The 20,934-nt window shown below is 49.8% G+C and overlaps 1 long non-coding RNA gene across 2 annotated transcripts in view; it reads left to right on the top strand.

Moving 5' to 3' along the window:
* LOC138516464 (uncharacterized) overlaps positions 1-20,080 on the top strand; it is a 115,695-nt gene extending 95,615 nt beyond the window's left edge. For both annotated transcript variants that reach the window (XR_011282271.1, XR_011282272.1), the window contains exon 4: positions 19,595-20,080. This is a non-coding gene — a long non-coding RNA (uncharacterized lncRNA). The remainder of the gene's footprint in view (positions 1-19,594) is intronic.
* The last annotated feature ends 854 nt before the right edge of the window (positions 20,081-20,934 follow it).

The raw sequence follows: 20,934 nt of genomic DNA, 5'->3' as shown, positions 1-20,934 counted from the left end.
ATTCAAAATAAGTTTGTTTTTCTAACCTTGTCCTTTTCTTTCCTCTTTGTTTTAGGAGCTCCGGATTCGAGGCGGGCGTGGCAGAAGACTGGATGCTGACTGCAGGCACGGTGATCGTTACGCTGCTGGATGCAGAATAACGCGAAGCGTGTGCTGCTGTTCGGGCGTGGTTTAAATAGCCTCCAAAGTAGTTCCAGGTAAGAAGTCCCCAGAGCCACGCCCGAGTAAAAAATAGTCCCTGTAATAAAATAGTCCCATCCAGGCCTCACGTTGGCTTGGACTCACTTGCAGCATGGTCTGCATCAGGTAAGTAATGTCTATGGCGCCAGGACTGATTTCTATGATGAGCCTGGCGCCTAAGGCTCCAGGACTGAACCCAAACAGCCCCCAGCCGGGGCTGTTGGGGTTTTAATAAGTATCTGGATGCCTGCTCCTGGAGCTGATGGGCTTGGTCCTGATGCCCGGTGGTAGGCATCATGACACTACAATCAAATCCAAGTTCACCTTGAACAAAACCAGCTTCTTGGAGATAGACAATCCGGGTTCAGGCACAACCATAGCACAGAAACGGCTCTCTTGGACCTGAAAATCCAGGTAGATACCATCAAGGCAAACTTCGAATACTATTGCTGTTAGACCTATCTGCACCATTCGATTTGGTGGACCATGACAAATGATGTGCCACTCTAACTAATGACTTCTGCTTCTCCAAAGATGCAAACCTCTGGGTGAAATCATTTCTATCCGAACGCACCTCTAGAGTAAGCATCGGTAAAGAAGCTGCCAACCCCATACCAGTCCTCATTGGTGTACCCCAAGGGTCATGCCTCTCACGCACTGTATATAACGCCTACACTAAGCTTCTTTTTCCGGCCTTGGACGCTATGGGTGTCATCTACACCAATTTTGCAGATGACACCCAGATCCTCATACCGATCTGAGGTGATTATGCACAAGATATGACAACTATCAACAAAATGTGTGTCATAATCCAAAATTGGATAGCCCTTAACAGCCTCTGCCTCCCAAAATAAAATCAATGCACTCCACTCAGACTATACAACCATTAAAATAGACGGTTCACTGATCCCAGTATCAAAACGGGTCAAACCCCTAGGAGTGTATCTTGATTCTAATCTAACAATGACCAGACATGTAAACGCTCTGTCGTCATCTACCTCTTACACTTCTAAACTGATCGCCCTCAGTCGACAGTACCTCACACCAACAAACTGTGTCACCCTAGCCAGAGCCCTAATACTATCCAAATTGGATTCCTGTAATGTTCTACTACTAGGGACATCCAATACTAACATAGAGAAATTGCAACTTATGCAAAATAAAGCGCTACAATCAGCATTAGGAATTTAAAAAATCTGACCGTATCTCTAACATTAGGAGGGAGACCCACTGGCTACCCATCAAGGTGAGAATCATATTTAAATCACTGTGCATTACCTACAAATGCCTTACCAATAAAGCATGCACCTACCTAAACAACTCAATAAGCAAAAAAGTACCTAAGAGGACACTCAGATCCAACCACAAATCGCTCTTGGATGTCCCCCGATTCAAAAGCTCTAGAGCAAGAGGCAGCAGTTTCCTAGTCATGGTCCCTAAACACTGGAATGAGCTCCCACTTAACATCAGAAATGAAAACTCCTTCCTTGGCTTCAAAAAATGGCTAAAATCTGGCTTTTCAATCACTATTAGCCAACCCAACGCTAGTGGCTAAACCACCCCATCGTAGGCCCTGTTACATGCCCTTGCAGGTAGACTTACAACAACTCCGAGAAATAAAGTTGGTACCCTTTAGTGCGCTCCTTGGGAAGAATTACTCAATCACTTGGTTATGTTAATTCCAATTTGTTTATTCAGTATAGGTTCTGGATACTCCATACACTTAAAGTTTCAATAAACAAACTTTGTCTCCCAAATTGTCTCCCAACACGTGTTTCCCCATGACTTTAGCCACGGTTCCTCAGGGGAGATTCTTGTGTGTAGATTCTTGTGGATTCAAAGATGTTCCTTTCTCTCGGTACGATTGCCTCTGTGCATCCGTGGTTACAACAACAACTGTAAATTTTGTAATTGTAAAATTACACCAACAACTGTAAATATTGTATAAATGTACCAATATGTTCCAAATATTTGTTTCATCCTTTTATGTACTTGTAATCATGTATTCAAGCTGTCTGTAACAACGCCGTGATAACCCAGGGTCTAGGCGTTTAACAAAAGTAATAAATAAATTAAGAAATAAATATAATAGGCTGTTGCAATAGTCCAGCATAGAGAGAACCAGAGCTCTGGAGACAGTTTCTGGGGAAGGCGAGGAACGGAAGAATACCTCTGAGGAGGTGCAGTTGGTAGTTTTTTTTTAGATGTCAGAGATGTGAGGAGAAAAGGAAAGCGTGGAGTCAAAGATGACCCAAGGTTCTTAGCTTCGCAAGTGGGAGCAGGGAGAGGGCCAAGGGAGGCCGGCCAGAGAGTCACAGGAAAGGAAGGTGCAGGTGTGACGATGAGCGGGATTTCTGTCTTGGCATTAAGGCAGAGGTCGTTGGCGGCGCACCACTCCTGGATTGCAGACAGACAGTCAGAAATGAGAGAGGTAGAAGAGGTGGCAGAGGGGAGCCTGAAAACAAGTTTGATGTCATCCGCATAGCATTGAAAGTTTGAGCAGAGAGCAGCAATGCAGTAGGCAAGCGGTGCCAGGAATTGGTTGAAGAGCCAGGAAGAGAGGTTAGACCCCTTGGGGACACCACAGGTAGAAAGTGAGATGGAGGAAAGGAAGGACCCAAGTTGCACCTGGGAGGGTTGGTGGATGAGTAAAAGCTGTGGGTAAGAGATGGGTTTATGAGAAATTTCACAAGGAGAGATTCACAGTCTGCATTGCAGGCTTGTTGCTCAGAGTGTGAGATGGAGAGGCGTGATTTGTGGAGGATGACGATCCCGCCTGATCTGCAAGTTCTGTTATGGGTGATGAGTGTGTAGCCTGTGGGGAATGCCTTGTGTGCGATGGGTCGGAAGTCATCAGAGAACCAGGTTTCTGTGATGAAAGGGATGTCTGGACTTTCAGAGGAAATGAGGTTGTATATGTTGTGTCGCTTTTTGGCGACAGATCTGGTGTTAATGAGGTTGCATGAGAGTAAGGAGCGGGGCCGGGTGTTGTTTGCCCCCGGAAAGGCAGGCTATGGTGTGCCTTTGTGGTGGTGGTGGAGGGCGGCGAAGGAATCCCCTGGTGGGGCCCCCATTTTGCGGTGCAGTGTGATTAAGGGAGAGTGTAGAGACTAAAGGGAGTGGGAGAGAGGGTCGAAGTAGAAGGGAGAGTTGGTTAGGGTTGGGTGAGCTGTCGCTGATGTCAAAATGGGATGGGAGGCTCTGAGTATTCTTTGAAGGTCAGAAAGGAGGGCTTATGATGTACGGTTCCAGTCCCACAAACAGTCAGACAAACCGGGCAGATTGCTGGCCTGGCTGTGCAGGCGGGAACACCCCAAACACCTGCCTACGGAGATAAGGGATGAAGAAGGAGTATCCCACAAGACGCAAATGCAGATCAACGAGGCATTCGCTAAATTCTACTCAAAACTGTACGCCCATGAAGCCCAGATACTCACCGCGGCATTAATAGAAACCCTAGAGTAGATAGGCCTACCCCAAATATCCAGCGAGCAGAGAGACGAACTGGAGTTGGAGATCACTGCCAAAGATGGGAGAGAGGCTATCAGGTCGCTCGCCATCAACAAGGCCCCTGGTAGCGACGGCTTTCCGCCGGAATTTTATAAAACATATGAATCTATTATCACCCCCATCCTGCACGAAGTTTACCAGGAGGCCTACGCAAACAGGATCTTGCCCAACACTATGAAAGAGACTATAATCATCCCCATGCTAAAGCCGCACAAACCACCCACTGATTGCGACTCCTATCGACTTCTGGCCATGCTAAATTATGACAGCAAGATTCTCACCTCGATATTGGCCAGCAGCTTGATAGAGTGATGAGGTCCATAATTCACGAAGACCAGAACGGATTCGTCCCCGGACGAAACACCACAGCTAACCTGAAGAGGCTTCAGCACATCATGGCTGAAGCCTACGAATCCGAGGAAGACCTAGCGATATTGTCACCTGACGCCATCAAGGCCTTCGACTCCATCTATTGGGAGTGGCTTGTGGAGGTCTTGAGGAATTTTGGTTTTGGCAAGGGATTCATTAGATGGATCCAGATACTCTACAATTCTCCAACAGCCAGGGTCAAGACAGGCAGTACAGTCTCGGAATCCTGGGAAATACAGAGGGGTACGAGACAAGGATGCCCACTCTCGCCCATGCTGTATATACTGGGTCTAGAACCGATCGCCATATACTTCCGGCAACAGTTCTTCGATGCTGGCATTAAGGTGGGCAATGTCTATAATATAATATCAACGGCATTTAGAAGTGTACCCAATTGCATTCAGAAGCTGCACCCAATAGCCTCTCTGTGAAAGTTGAATTAAGAACTGTTCCCCCTCGCAACTAGAACTGTACCCCGCACCTCCTCAGAGAAAGTTGAATTAGAATTGTACCCTCTTGCAATTAGAAGTGTATCCAACAGCATTTTAGAAATACACCCAATTGCATTTAGAAGCTGCACCCAATAGCCTATCTGAAAGCTGATTGTAAAACCGTTCCCACCTGCATTTAGAAGTGTACCCAATAGCATTTTAGAAGCATACCCAGTTACACCTGAAAGTTGCACCCAATAGCCTCTCTGTGAAAGTTGAATTCAGAACTGTTCCCAGCAGCGTTTAGAAGTGTACGAGGGTGTGAACTAGACGATGATAATGACTGAACGAATGTGTGGAGCGGACGAATATGAGGAACGGACGAATATGTACAACTGATGATGCTTAATATGCTTTGGAATGAAGGAAACACTTGAAAACATACATCATTACCACACCCCACGCTTACTCTCCCTCTTACACCACCACTCATCTAGAACACAGAGATACTATGACACCATTCGGTATAACTGTTCTCATATCCACATCTCCCTCTTACTCCACATCACTCTAAGTAATCATTGCTGGATTCACACCCCACAGCCAGGCGTTCTCCTCAGGCCTAACGCAGCCACACTCGTTCTGGGTAAAACCGACCAGAGCAAACACATACTCCTGACCTCTCAACCACCACACCTACAACTAAGAAGCAGCTACCACTCGATTTCCGCACCAGCTGCACACATACCTAGTGCGCACACGCACTTTTGGACTCCCTCTACTCTCTATACTGACCTGAACTTCGGTTCCCGAGGGCGTTCAACCTACCAGCGCCTTCAGACCATACCAATGGTATATAAGGCGCTATATAAATGCAAAATAACAATAACAATAACAATAACAATATGCAGATGACGTCCTTCTCTACCTAAGGAACCCCGAGGTCAATGCACCGACAGCACTGGAGGTACTTGATAACTTTGCAAAATACTCTGGAATACAGTTTAGCAGACACAAATCCTCTGCACTCTCCCTAGCCAGATTATGGGACATTCCAGCAAACGATCTCCCGCCTACAGGGATAAAGTGGCAACTAGACAAGTTCCGGTACCTAGGAATCAATGTGGGCCACACTCCGCAGCTCACACATGAGCACAACACTGAAGTTGCAGTCACCAACCTCCGGCGATCTATAAAATTCTGGTCCAAACTCCCACTAGCGATGGTGGGAAGAGCGGCGATTGCCAAAATGATAATTCTCCCCCGATTCCTGTACTTCTTTGTGAACATTTCCCACTATGTCCGGCCGCACTTCTTCAAGAAACTAGAGGCTATCATCGGGGACTTTCTGTGGGGCCCCCACAGGCACAGACTGTCACTGGCCACGTTAACTCTGCCACATAAAGGGGGAGGAATAAAACTCCCAGATCTCCAGCTCTACTACCTGGCCGCCCAGCTCAGCCATATCACGAAGTGGTTGTCAGATGAACCATCAGCCGAATTAGGGCTACTGAAGCAATTTCATATCAACCTAATCCCCAAAGAAACTCTATGGTACCCTCTCCGGCAACCCTTGGACATCCCCCAAATTGTTGAGCTCGGCAGGAAGATATTGGCCAGGACCTGCTGCATAAGGAAGGTGAAACATCCGTACTCTCCTGATAACCCTATAATGGTTGATGTGTGCAAAACTAAGGCAGAGCTCTCCACAGCTAGGAGATGGTATGAAGCTGGCATATACAAGTGGGGAGACTCGTTCGGAGAAGGGTGATTCAGGGACTTTGAGTCGCTACAGGACAATGAAGGACTATCCAAGGGCCAGTTCCTCTGGTACCATAGGCTCAAACAGGCCGCCAAGAAGCAGTGGAACAGCTGGCCAGAGGAACCCACCCCGGATCCGCTGCTGCAGGAACTGCACAACCTCTCGGATGGATGGAGACCAATCTCCAGGCTTTACAACAAGCTCATCGATAAACCTAATCCCAAAGGAATGGCACTGAAGGCGAGATGGGAAACAGATCTTGAAACACCACTCACCGATAAGGAATCGGAGAGAGCATTAATATACCCCAAGAAAGTGTCGAGAAACTCCAGATTTGGTCAAATACAACTGAACATCCTTTACCGGACATACATGACTCCTCAAAGGGTTGCTTCATTCAACGAGAAGGTCTCACCGGTGTGCCCATGGTGCGGGAACGACAAGGCGGACATGATCCACATGTTCTGGACCTGTACTAGGGCGATGTCACTCTGGTCCAAAGCTAAACAATCTTGCATGGACGCCGGAATGGAAAGATACGACTGGACACCCAGAGAATGTCTACTAGGAACTTACCCCAGACCAAGTAAACTCAAACATATTGTGAAGTTGATGGACATTTCAATTATATTAGTTAAAAGAACCATAGCAATGGCCTGGAAGACACCTGCAGGTCCCAGGCACGAACGGTGGTTAAACGAAATGGCGAGATGGACGGCTGTCGAAACCAGGGCCTGGCAGAAGGAACCATATCCAGTGGTGACGTCACAAGTGGCACTCTGGACTCCTGGAAGGCCCTCCTGAGAGACATGCGCTTCAACGTAGACCATAAGCCTCCCTGAGAACCCATAACGCTCTGTAGTAACAGATCTCTTGCACATCACAGAGTCAATGCCCCCTGAAACTGTTTCCCCTCACTTCCCGAGTAACCAGTATTTTGTTTTTCACACGCCATCCCGGACTCTAAACACATCACCACACTAAGACTGTTGTTTATGTTGTTGTTCTTTCTTTTTTGTTTTAGTTCGTAAGTTTGTATTGTTTTATTTTTGCTCCAAAACCAATAAAATACTTAACAAAAAAAAAAATGATGTACGGTTCCAAGGGAGGAGGATTGGAGTGGGAGAGGGGGTAAAGGGAGAGAGAATGTAAGAGGGATTACAGGTGTGGAATCAGGTGGGTAGGGGGCCAGGGGAAGGTTCAGGGTAGTGATTGGGGTCACTGTGGGTGGTTGTTGATGAAAGGGGTTTGGAAGAAAGGAAGAGTGTAAGATCTTACATGAAGCTGTGTTGCTGATTTCCAGGGGATTGTCGAGAGGGCTGAAGGGGGTTAGTGCTGAAGGAGTTGAATGAAGTGTTGAAGATGGATTTCACTGGGTTGGGAGAGGTGGCGGAAGTCGTAATGGTGTAGGTGAGGGGTGCATGCAGGGAACCAGCAGAGAGATAGGGAGACGTGTGCAGACATGAGAGGGTTCGGGTGTTTCAAATTCTGTGTTTGAGGGGGTTCTTTGGTACCTGTGGCGTGTGTGTGAAGGTCAGCGTGGCGGCCCAGGAAGGGGTGTTGGTAAGGGAAGCATGAGTGGCTCTAAGGGATGCAAAGACTGAGGAGTGAAGGGGTCGGTGAAGGGTGGTTGAAAGGGTGTTAGTGGGCAGTGTGGGACCGTTAGGGCAAAGGCTTGTGAGGGGGTAGAGGTAGGTGTCTGGTCGGGGCAGTTCTTCCCCAAGGTCTGGATGTGTGGAGGGGGGAGGGGACCGCACAGCAGTTGGCCATATTTTGGGTGCGCCAAAGTGTCTCTGTGATCTCGGAGTTGGTTTTCAGGGTGGATAGCATATTGCGTCTGCTCTGGTGGCTAGAAAGGCTAATGGGGTGGGCGTGCCCCACTATCAGTGTACTCCAAGGAGGCTAGATTAGGGAAGGAGGCAAAGCTTTAGGCTCTGCTGTAATCAAGTTTATGGCTACCGTAAGGTTCAATGCAATTGTTATTCTCAGAATGCAACTAGATTTAACACAGTAGTGAACTCCGAAGCGTTGCTAGCGTAGGAGTGCTGGAGAAGTTCAAGTACAGCTAGAGTTAAACAGTGACTGCACTCAGAATGCATCTAGGACCAATGCAGCTCAGTGGCAATTAGGTTCAACACAGTGCTGTGGTTCAAGCACCGCTAGAAATAAAGCAGATGCTACCCTCAAATTACAGCTAGCTTCAGGGCAAAGAGAACTAGAAATAACACAGTGGCAGTTTCAAAGTGCAGCTGAATTCAATGCAGCTATGTTCAACACAGTGGCTATACTAAAAACATCTTTTTTATACAGTGGCTATTGTTAGGGTGCAGGAGTACACTCAGGACACAAAGGTGGCATGCTTGTTGATATAGACTTATATTGGACTGGAAATGAGCAAGAACCCTACCTGTCTCTATGACTAAGAGGATTTTCCCTGCCTCAACCAAAACTAAGGATAATGCCAGAATGCCTGTCAAAAGTATAACGTTCACTGTCCTGTGTCCTGTGCGATCGCTGGCCCCCATCAAAGGCCCACTCCAGGCCCTGTGACTGTTGTCCTGTCCCTCACTTCCCCCTGCGACTTAATTACATTGGGGTTGCATTTCTGGGTGCTTCGCCGATGTGGCGATCCCACGTATCTGCAGACTATAAACTCACCCTCCGGTAAGCCTACTTTGGTTCTGAACCACTTTAGAGCATTCTCCTGGCTCTGATTTATTCTGTTTGTTCACTTTGACTTTGTTTGCATCAGAGGCACAACTAGATCACTGGAACTCCTTGACCAGCCACGATGGCCGACACACACACAAGCACTGGAGTGCTTCATGCCCTCACTTGATGGCACGGGGGATTGGCTGTCTCTCTCTACAACTAGCCAATTGGGGTCACCAGCAGGCGAACCCCAGCCCCCACCAAAGGCCCACTCCTAAGGCCCCTGTCTGCTCTCTTTCCGCTATCTGGATGGCCTGGGGGCCCCATCGGCTGACCTGAATAGCGACCTGCTCCCACTATCCTCCATGGCTGCTGACATTTTTCATGACATTCCTCCTCCTGTGGGTTAGTCGCATCTCCGCCTCTCAACCCTTTGGCTCTTCCTCCATCATTCCTTCTTCATTGCACCTCCATCAGACTTTAAACCCCATCTCACTAAGTCTGGTAGGAAGAAGTTCAAGAAGGATATACGGTCTCCAACCCAGGTTTACCCATTGCTGGTACCTACACCAGCGCTTCCACCAGACAGACTCTCACCGACATCCTCTTTGTCATTCCTTCACCTAACCTATGTACTCTTCATATGGTCTCTGTGCTCTCCCCTTTCTCCTCCTCTCCCATTAATGGTGGCACCCGCTGGGAGGCCCTCCTCTCTTTCATTCACTCCTCTAAGATCATTATTAATGTTTACTGCAATGTGACTGTCTTGGTCCAAAGCCAACCTCCTCCTCTTTGACAGACGCTTCCCATGCCTTATTAATTTCATTTCTGCTCCCGCTATCCCCTCTGTCCCTTCTGTTGTTTTCCTGCCTTCACCGTCCACCACATCTTCGGTGTCCTCTTTGTCTGCTACCTTGGCTACTCTGCCCCCTCCTCCTCTGCCCCTCCTCTGGCTCTTCCTATACCTCCGCAGGGAGTATCTCTGATTTGCACTACTCACCGGAAGTCTTTCAAGGATGGCAACCTTCTCCACCTTGCCACTCTTTTTTTTAAAACAATTTTATTGATTTTATCACAAACAAACAACATACAACAAAACCTTGCAGTACATGTCCTAACATTTCAAAATGTGCATATATCATTCAGTGTCTACTGCCCCCCCATTCCCCTCCCCCCCATTTGAGCCTACCCCACTTCGCGGTCCGCGTCTTCTTCTTCCAAAGGGGTTCCTTTTTCTATGTACTCAACAGAGTCCTGGTCACTCGACCTGTCCTGGGTAGGCCCGTACAGTGTGGCCACTAAATGTTTCCAGGCTGTCAGGGTTTCTGACTCTTCCTCCCCTCCTCTATTACCCGCTTCTTGCCACGCTGCTGTTTCAGCTTCAGTCCATTTCTGAAGGTCTTTCCACCAGACTTCTATCCTAGGTCTGTTGCATGCCTTCCATCCCATGGCGATTCTACGCTTGGCAAGTATGTATGCCAAGTCCTTTAATTTACTTACATGTTTTAATTGGCGTGGCCTAGGGAATCCTCCTACCAAGCATGACCATACTGATTCAACATCTATCTTGATCCCTTTCTCCGCTAGCCGGTGGGCTACTTCTTCCCAGAATTTCCCAATTTCAGGACATGCCCAAAACATATGCGTAATCCCCACGTTTTCTTCCCGGCATTTGGGGCATGATTGTCGTTCTGCATTTTTAAATTGAGCTATCCTCTGGGTTGTCATGTATGCCCTGTGGGTTATATATAGCTGTATTTGCTGTAGCCTCGTGTTCCTAGATACTTTCTTATGGTATCCTTGGGCCCTCTCCCACATCCCGTCACTCATGGGTACCCCAGCCTGTTCTTCCCAGTCATATATTAATTGTGCCACTTCCTTTCCCACTTTCGATATCAATAGCTCATATAGTCTGGATATCTCATGCCTTCCTTCTGCTATATCATATATAGTTTCTATGGCAGCGTCAGGTTGCTCTTCTAGTGTTATTTCCGACCATGTCTCTCTGATCCGCCGTACCATTCTGTTATATGTGATATATTGCCCAGCATGTAACCCTGTTTCCTCCGCCAACGTCCCGAATACCTTTATCTCCCTTTCTTGCCATATGTCTCCCGCTGTTACAATTCCCACCGGTTCCCAGTGCCTCCTAATCGACTTCATTAGTTGTCCATCCCCCCCATCAATGCGACCAATGGCACTTGTGGAGAACACGGGGCTGGGTTGTCCATGACCTGACAAGCTCTATGCCATACCTTCCATCCCAGTACCAACATCTTTGAGCACTCTTTCACCTCTGATTTGGGCAGCCATATAATTTCTTTCAGGAAGTAGGGGGCACACTCCAGTCTCAACAATCTTGATTCTGAGGTCGGGTCCTCTGATAACCATTTCTTCACATATTGTATTTGACTAGCTAAGTAGTAGATCTCATAGTTTGGCAGTTTTATACCCCCTTTATCATGCATGTTCTGCAACTTCCAAAGGACGATTCTGTTCCTAGTCCCGTGCCATAGAAATTCTCTGCATATGCTCTGTAGCTTAATAAAAAATCTCCTTGGTATCAGGTATGGTATATTCCCGAAAAAATGTAATAATCTCGGCAATACAACCACCTTCAGCAGCGCCCCTCTTCCCATCATTGCCAAGGGGAGCTTAGTCCAGAACCTCATACTATTTTCGATGTTCTTTACTGCTTTCTCTTTGTTATGCTGGTGTTCTGCCTCTACCGTGTGATAAATGTCTATCCCCAGGTATCTGAACGTATTTGCCTCCCATGGTATTTGGAAGATTGGTAATTTATCCCGTGGGACTCCTATATACCTCCCCAGTGGGAATATGCATGATTTTCTGGGGTTCACTGCTATGCCAGATAGCGACACAAATCGCTCCATCACTTCCAGGATATATTGGAGGTTTTCTTCAGGATATCGTAAGTACAGCAGCATATCGTTTGCATATAGCGAGACCAAATGCGGCTCCCCTTTTATGCTAATCCCTATTACCTCGTACTGCTGCCTCAGGTATATCGCCAGGGGCTCTAGTGCTAAAATGTACAGCATCGTAGACCATGGGCATCCTTGTCTAGTACCCCTACTCAGTTGCCACCTTTCCGGAATGATCGCCCGTTTTGACTCTGACTATGTTCGAATGCCTCATTTAGCGTTGCTAGCAGCGGGGCAACACCTCAGTTCTATACATTTTGTAAAACTCACTAGGGAGTCTGTCCGTCCCAGGGGTCTTACTAGTGGGTAGTTGTACTACCACCTCTTCTAGTTCTTCTAGCGTGATTGGGGCATCTAGGTCCTCTCGCTCCTCTGCACTTATTTGTGGCATACCTATTTCCTCCAGTGTGTCCATTATCACCCTGCTGTTGCTCCCTTCTTCATCCCCATACAGTCTTTCATAGTATTCAAGGGACTCTCGGTTAACGCCCTCTTGCGTGTCCACTAATTGCCCATATTCCCCCGTTATTGCTCTAATCACAGGTCTGGGGTCTCACATTTATGCAACCATGCCAACATCCTCCCTGGCTTGTCTCCACCTGCATGTTGCCTCTCTACATACTTTTTATAGTTCAGATTACATAATCTTTCCCAATGTCCTGCACACTCCTGTTGCAGTTGGCTTATTGTTTCAGCATCTTCCTTAGTGCTACCTCCCCTGCCCAGGACTGTTTGTAGCTTGGTTTCTGCCTTCTGCAGTTCCCTTATTATGCCTCCCTGCAGCCTTTTAGACTTGGCTATAGCTATCCCTCTCACCACCACTTTGAAAGCTTCCCATAGCGTACCGGCCGACTCGATACTTCCAGTATTGGTCTCAAAGTAACTTATAATTTCTTCTCTCATGTCCTCCCTAAACATTGTATCTTTCAGTGCTTCAGCTCTAAGTCACCACGTTGGAATCCTGTCCTTTGGAGGTCGGTATTGCCATGTTAAAACCAAAAGCGAGTGGTCCGATAGGACTCTCGCCTTGTATTCTGTCTGTACAATTTCCGCCATCACCTCCTGCGTGGCAAACATGTAGTCTAGTCTTGTGTACAAATTCTGTGGAGCAGAGTAATGCAAATATTGTCTGTCTTGTGGGTGGTGCACCCTCCATGTATCTTCTAGCCTAAATTCTGTCAACAGAGTTTGCAGTGGCCTGGCAGTAGGGGCAGGCCTGTCTTGTTTCTCATCTGAACTATCTACCTTTGGGTTTAATGTGCAGTTAAAGTCCCCCCCCAGATCACCGCCCCCCCAAGATGCAAGCTCAATTTGTTGAATAGGGTCTTGAAGTATGTCACTGTGTCCTGATTCGGGGCATATGTATTTATAATGCATATTTCTTTATTTTCCACCATCCCCTGTATTGCCACCATCCTCTTCAACCGTGGACTGTATTAACTGAAATGGGACATGTGGTGCTACCCAAGTAATCACCCCTCTGGCATACGCTGAATATGTTGCACCGATGACAGTCCCTTCCACTTCTTATGGATCACCTCTAATTTTTCTTTTGTGAGGTGAGTCTCCTGTATTAGAGCTATATCTATGTTCTGCCTTCTTAGATACATCATGACCTTGTTCCTTTTTAGGTAGCTATTGAGCCACCTGACATTCCAAGAAATTACCTTAAGGTCCCCTATATTCTGGCCGCGTCCTGCCCCCCCCTTTGTATATCTTCAACCTCTATCTGGAGCTCTAACGCTCGTGTATGTAAGCTTGTTCCCCTACTTAAACTACCCCTACCCATTAACACTGCAACTTCCCTAACTTCCCTTCCTCCCTCCCCCCTCCCTTCCCTGCCCCTCAATCTCCAACTCCCTACATTCCCTCCCCCATCCCAACTGATGCCCAGCTCCATCCCTGGATCTCATGCACCTCCGCATCTAGCCCTTTTCTTGGCTATTGCCAGTACTCGGGGCACAGAAGGGAGATATCGCCCTACTGGCGCTTCAACTACTCTACCGACTGAGGATAGGTCGTCTACATCCAGTGTCTCCTATGTTGGCCCTAGATCACAGCGCACTTACTGCTCATATTGGACATGCACACTTCTATATTCCAGTCCAACAAGTCCACCTTTTGAGTGTGTAAGTTAATTAGCATTCGCACTTTTCTAACGCGTCCCTTCCACCCCCTTCATGTATCACCGCTGCAATTACACCCGCCCCAGCAATATCAGCATGGCGCCGGGTCACTTATCCTGTCCATCTCGCTCCTGACACTCTCCAGACTCTGGACAGCCCTGGGCGCCCATCCAGCATGCCGCCTCCTCCGGGGTGTCGAAGAAGTGTGTTTTGCCTTTGTGTAGGACCTTAAGTTTTGCAGGGTACAAAAGCATGTATTTGAAACCGGCTGTTTGCAGTCTTCTCTTCTCCGCCACGTAGCTGTAGCGCTGTCTCTGCACCAGCATGGTGTAATCCGGGTATGCAGTGACAGTCGCCGACGCCCTCGTTATTGTTCCACCTTTCCGAAAAAATTCCAGGATCTTTTCCGTGTCTCTGTAATTCAATATCTTTGCTACGATTGCACCGGGAGGAGCCCCAGGTTGAGGCCTTGTTGTCCGGGCCCTGTTCGCCAGTTCAATCGCGAACCCCTGGGAGAGCTTGCTAGCCCCAATTTCCTGGATTATCATGTTCTACACATAGTCCGTAGGATCCGGGCCTTCTTCTCCTTCCGGTAGTCCCACCACACGTATGTTGTTGTGTCTTGCTCGCCCTTCCGCCTCCTCTGCTCGATTTTCCAGGTTGGACACTTGTATCCTTTTTGGTTTTTACAGCGCTGTTTAAGCCACTCGTCCTTTCCGCCAACGCTCTTACATCCTGTCTCAGTAGGTTGACCTCTATCCCTACTGCGTTGATCTTAGTTTCCAGTGCCGATTTCAGATCTGCCATCGCAGTCCGCCACGAGGATTTCAGTTCTGTGATGGCTGCAAGGATCAGGTAGTCATCCCTTGGTAAGGTCGTCTCTCTTGGCGTAGTGGCCATGGCTTGTGCAGGCGTGGTTGGGGACTGCTGGGGTTTAGTGAAAATGTCCATTGTTGGCTGCTTGCCTTTGCCTTTGCTCCCCTTGAGAGCCATTGCACTGGGCGTCCCGGCCCTGCCCGTCTACTGCACAAGGTTGCATCTCATCAGTTGTGTATTGGTTCTTGTGTCGGCCCACGGTTCTAATTTCGCTGGTGCGGGGCTTCCGGTGGCGCCTCCTGCTGTTTATACCTATTCCATGGTGTGCGGGTCCACCACGTGCGGGATCTGCAGCTCTTACTCACTGGCCTTTCAGCCCTGCATGCTCTTGATTAATCAGTGGGAGCCCCAGCACTTCCTCAGTCCAGTGCTCATGCCCTGGCTCAGCGCCCCCTGGGCACCACCCCTATATGTTCCGTGTGTGCCCCCACTCCCAGGCAGCGATGCGTACTGGCTGTTAGTAGTGTACCCGGTCCCTCCTCCTGGACTAGGGTACTGTCTTGCCAGCGTAAGACGGGCCAAATGTTAACTCAGCTTAACTCCTGGCATGTCGCGGAGTCACCTGTGCCATGTTTTTGTCCTGCGCCCATGTTTAGCGGTCTAGTGTTCCGCACGCACTTCACCGGGGATGTCTGACTCGTCTGACTCGTAACCCTAGAGCCTTCCCGTTTGCCAATATTGTAGTTCTTATGCCGGTCCACAGCCCACACTTCGCAGGTGCGGGGCTACCTGTGGTGCTGCCTTTCTCTTACTTCTCCTTCTCAGTGGCCGGGGCCGCCGTGTGCGGGATCCGCTTCTCTCATTCACTGGCCCTCTGGGCCTGCTTGATCATGGTGCTTCTTCAGTCCAAAGTTCAATCACTGGCTCATCGTCTATAAGACTCCGCTTTGATGTGCTTCCATATGCGCCAAAGCTGACCCCTAGTTATGGGCCCGGTCACATCTCCTTAGATTCAAGTTCTAGATTAGGGTCGAGCTTGGTGGATCATGTTGGGCCGGGCAACTGCTCAGCCGAACTAATGGCGCTGCGTGGGGCGACCCATGCCGCCCGGTGGTCCGGTGATCGTCCTGGGTGGTCCAGTGACCTCTGCGCACTCCTATTAGGATGTCTTGCTTTCACCTTTCTGGATTTTCTGTTTGGCCCAGTCTCTTGGTTCTCAGATGTCCTTATGTCCACTTTATCAGGCTCACACACCACTTGACTTTGCACGCCCTGGCTCTCTACATCCTTCAGCGAATATGGATGGTATTCCGCTTCCGGGTCTTCCCGGTAAACAGGGGGAGGCAGGGAGGTTGGGAAGTATCTGTGCTGTGTTCAGTATGCCTATCAAAAGACACAACAACATCTGCCTCTCACCTTATCCCGGAATGTCCTCTGCCAAGCCTCTCTATTGTAGGAGGTGCGTCCTCTGGCAACGGACTCCTGATGTTGCAGGGCTTGCTACCTGGCAGCCCCTGTCTGGGGCTTAGTTCCTCCACCCTCCTCCTACGTGGCGTTGCACACGCCTGTTACTTTAAGCCCTGATCCAATGTCCCCAAGTGTGATCTGGTCGGTTTGTTGCCAATATTGTGTATTGTCATTAGCTAGCGAGAGGGGGGGGCACTGCAGCAGTATTCTACAGCGCCTCCCCTCTGGCCAAGCCGTGTCTGCCCCCTCCACGTCTCGTCAGCCAGTATGGGCCGGCGGGGTTCCATTCAGCCTTCTCGTTGTGCCCTTCTCCTTTCTTGCGGACGTTGTGTCTGCATCCAAGGTTTCTGCTTGTCACGTGCGGTCACCTGTTGCTTATAGGCATCAGCGGCGTCCTCTAGCTCCGCTTAAAGGTGCGCCGAGCGTCCCAGTGTTTGTGCTTTCCGTGCCTTCCCTGCCGGATCTTCTGGTTTTCGGAGCGCTGTCTTCTCCGCGCTTCTCCAGGGGACTTCCCCTCTGCCGGCACGAATGCCCTCAGGCGATGTGCTGCAGCAGTGGTCCCCCGGGCGCACCGTTGCAAGTGACTCTATTCAGCCAAGTTGCCCGGGGCCCCCGCCGTATATATGTTGTGCTAGTCAGCTGGGGTTAGCGCCCACAAGGGTTGCCGGCTTGCTCCACCTTGCCACTCTTAACTCCAGCTCAGCTGTCAAACACTCCCCTGACATCTGCCGTCTCCTAGAAGAGCATGACCTTGATATTCTTGGTCTCACCGAGACATGGTTCACAGGCGGCTCTGTTACGAGTTTCGACCCTCTCCTCCCCGATGGCTACAAGATCCTCTCCGCGCCCAGAGCCAACCGCAGCGGCAGGGGTGTAGCCTTGATCTTCCCTGAGTGGATTCCTGCCTCTATTATTCCCACTCAGGCCTATACCTCCTTTGAATGTCTGATCTGTAGACTTTCCCTCTCTCCTGGCCACTCTCTCACAGTGGCTTCTATCTACCGGCCACCTGGTCAGATCACCTCCTTCCTCTCTGAGTGGGCGGACCTTTCCTCCTCCCTCCTTGCCTCGACCACTCAACTCCTCCACCTTGGAGAACTCAACATCCAACTGGATGCTTCCTGTCCTTCCTCTCAACTCTCTCCTCTCTCTATTCTTCCCTCCAGCTCGACTCACTCTGCAGGGCACACTCTAGATGTTGGCAAGAATTCTAATCGGGCGTCGCACATCAGACTAGGGGCCTCATTACAACCCTGGCGGTAAGTGAAAAACGATGCCGGTAAAGGATTACCGGCTTCGCTTACCGCTAGGTGAGATCATGACCCGCGAAAGTGCAATTAGCGGCACCGTAATCAACGGTGCCGCTAACAGCACCAAGTGCGCGGGCACGCGACCCCCCCATGCCGTAAATACCGGCATGGCGCAAAATGGGGAATATCACGAGTCAAGCGGACATGCTCTTAACGCCCTCGCGAAGGCCGTAAAGTACCTTAGCGCCATGGTGCTAATACCGCCATCGCAAACCAACCGTAAATGGCCATGTGCAGTGCTCCTAGCTGCCACAGGTGCACACAATGAGCACAGGTGGAGGCAATACAGACTGGCCAAGTACAAAAAGAGCACACCCCACCCCTTCCCACACCCAGGCACATTCCACAATGATTCCAATACGACTAGCAATGTTGGGGCTGGAGGATCTGATTGCAATGCAAGTGCTACAACAACAGCAACAACTACAGGCAGCACAGAGGAGACGCAGGAGGAGAAGGAGGGCAAGGCAGGGCCAGCAAACCCCACCAGCACAGCTAGTGCCACCACGCAGGCAGCCCCCAATCCCACGCATCCGAGCCAGTCCATTCAACCTCACCGCTGAACAGATCCACACCTTGTACCATTTGGACCGGGACACCATCACCACCATTGTGGACATGATACACGACGACATCGTCAGCATGATTGAAACACCCACCGCCATCCCCCCTACTGAAGGTAGTGTCTGTGCTCCACTTCCTGGCCACAGGCACCTACCAGCACACAGTGGGGCACTTGCATGGAATTTCACAACCATTATTCTCACATACGCTGATCCAAGTGCTCGATGCCCTCCTCAAGCACACAGACGACCACATTTCCTTACCACGGTCTGCCCATGAGATTGCTAACACTAAAGTGGGTTTCCATGCACTAGCCGGCATACCTGGGTGCATTGGTGCCATTGACTGCACCCATGTGGAATTGGTGGTCCCACATGCCATTGAGGTAGCGTACCGCAACCGTAAACCATTCCACTCAATCAACGTGCAAATGGTATGTGACTCAAACAAGATCATCACACATTGTTGTGCCCGATACCCCGGATCAACCCATGATTCAATGGTCCTGCATAACTCCACAATACCACGCTACATGGAGCGACATGCAGGGCCAAGATCCTGGCTACTCGAAATGTGAAGTGGGCAGGTGATTGACGTATGCATAATTTACCTGGCTGAAAGGGGGGGGGATGCATACTTTACCTGGCTGAAAGGGGGGAGGGTGAGATGCATACTTTACCTGGCTGAAAGGGGGGGGTGAGATGCATACTTTACCTGGCTGAAAGGGGGGGTGAGATGCATACTTTACCTGGCTGAAAGGGGGGGGGGGAGATGCATACTTCACCTGGCAGCGACTACCAGAGACAATGGAGCCAGGACATACCCCAAAGCAGGCCAAACTTCAGCAGACACCTGAACACATAATGCCCCATGTAAGCAGCCCTACCATGTGATTGAAGGTGTCTCCCAACCATGACACATCCATCCGCAGGTGCACTGCATTGAATCGGACCCCATCCACCTCAACGAAATGCACCTACATGCAATGACTCCAGCCAAAATACGGCACCCAACACCGTCAACTGAAAGGGCAGTCCCCAATAACTGCGCACAAAGGAGGCAAATGACGGTCATCAACCTCAATACACCACTACACAAACACTGAGGATCATCAAAATAGCATAACGACATTTGAAGTCCCCAGTGAGGTCAACATGAGGCTGACAGCAATGTTGCCATGATGTGAGCATTGATATCACTGTACACCTGCTAGGCCACCAAAAGAAACGCAATGGACTGACAGAGTGGATGGGCACACACAAGGCACTGGACCCCCTGCATACACTGGCTGACGGCATGCAAAACTGTCCATGAGAGGAATACACATATACCGGTCTCATAGTGTGACTCCAATAGTGCATGTAAATGTAGTACACAGTGAGAGATGAATGCATGCCATGTAGCCAAGTCATTAATGGAATCTAATGTCATGACTGACACATACATTGTTGCCCACATACAGGTGATGCAGGCTATCCCTTGAAGAGGTGGCTCCTTACCCCAGTCCGGAACCCACAGAACCAGCACGAGGAGGACTTTAATCGTGCACATACACGAACCCGTGTGGTGAATGAGCAGACATTTGGCCTATTGAAGGCACGGTTTCACTGCCTCAGCAGGTCTGGTGGGTCAATCCTATACCGCCATGAAAAGGTGGCAAAGATGGTCATGGCATGTGTAATGCTACACAATATGTGCATCAGACGAAATGTGCCCCTGCCCCCTGACGCTGAACTGCAACCACCTGACGATGAGGATGAGGAGGGTGCAGATGGGGCCGCACCTCATGGAAGAGGCGATGCACAGCAGGGACGTGAAGTGCGTCAAAATATCATCAACCAATGCTTCTAGCACACACGGCTGGTGTGTGTCACATGGAGACGGCACTTGGGGCACTGTGTGTGTCTGTGACATGCACACTGTGGACTGTACACCAATAAAGCACACATACGCAATGAACAATGTCCACACATTTGATTAGTGCAAAAGTGAAAAGTGTATTGTAAATGTGAATTTGTGTAACACGCCCACTCTCCCCTCCCACCTCCCCCTGAACTCCCCAACACACCCCCTCCCGCCTCCCCCCTGAACTCCCCAACATACCCACTCCCCCCTCCCCCCTGAACTCCCCAACACACCCTGTGATTAAGTGGCTAATGTATTTTTACACTGGGCAGCCACTATTGGCAGCCCCCTCTCCAGGCCCCCGGGGCACCCCTGCCTGTGCTACGCAGGTTCCTGCCCGATCGGCAGACGGGGTTGCTTGGGGTCGAACTGGCAGCGGAGGATGTGACTGGCTGATCATTGGGACGCATGTCCCGAATAGAGTGAGCTAGCTCAGAGAGCACGTGCCGCACAGCGGCAAGTTCGCCACAGATGTCCTTTGTGGAGGACTGCATTTCAGCCCTCAGGGTCTCGGTGCTTTGCTCCATTGCTGCCCTCAGGGTCTCTGTGCTTTGCTCCATTGCTGCCCTCAGGGTCTCTGTGCATTGCTCCATTGCTGCCCTTCCACCCCCACATTCTGCAGCATGGTCAGTCAGGAGTGTCGAGATTTGCTGGCGTGTAATTATCTCCTCCAATGACTGTTGGTTCTTCTGAGCCATGGATATTGCCAGTGCTGTTTCCATGGGGCTGCTCCCCTCCTGCAGATTTTCAACAGGGGATGGGGGATGGCCAATCCTCATCATCTAATAGCCCCTGTGTGGCATCCTCATGCGGGCTGCTTTGGGACAGGTAGGGGGAATGAGGGTGGGCTGTGGGGGGTCCCACATCTATCTCCGCTTCATTCCCTGCATCGCTGTC

The sequence above is a fragment of the Ambystoma mexicanum genome, chromosome 6q (assembly GCF_040938575.1).
Source record: "Ambystoma mexicanum isolate Mex_15411 chromosome 6q, UKY_AmexF1_1, whole genome shotgun sequence".
Taxonomy (NCBI): domain Eukaryota; kingdom Metazoa; phylum Chordata; class Amphibia; order Caudata; family Ambystomatidae; genus Ambystoma; species Ambystoma mexicanum.
This window is presented reverse-complemented; position numbering and strand designations above follow the sequence as displayed.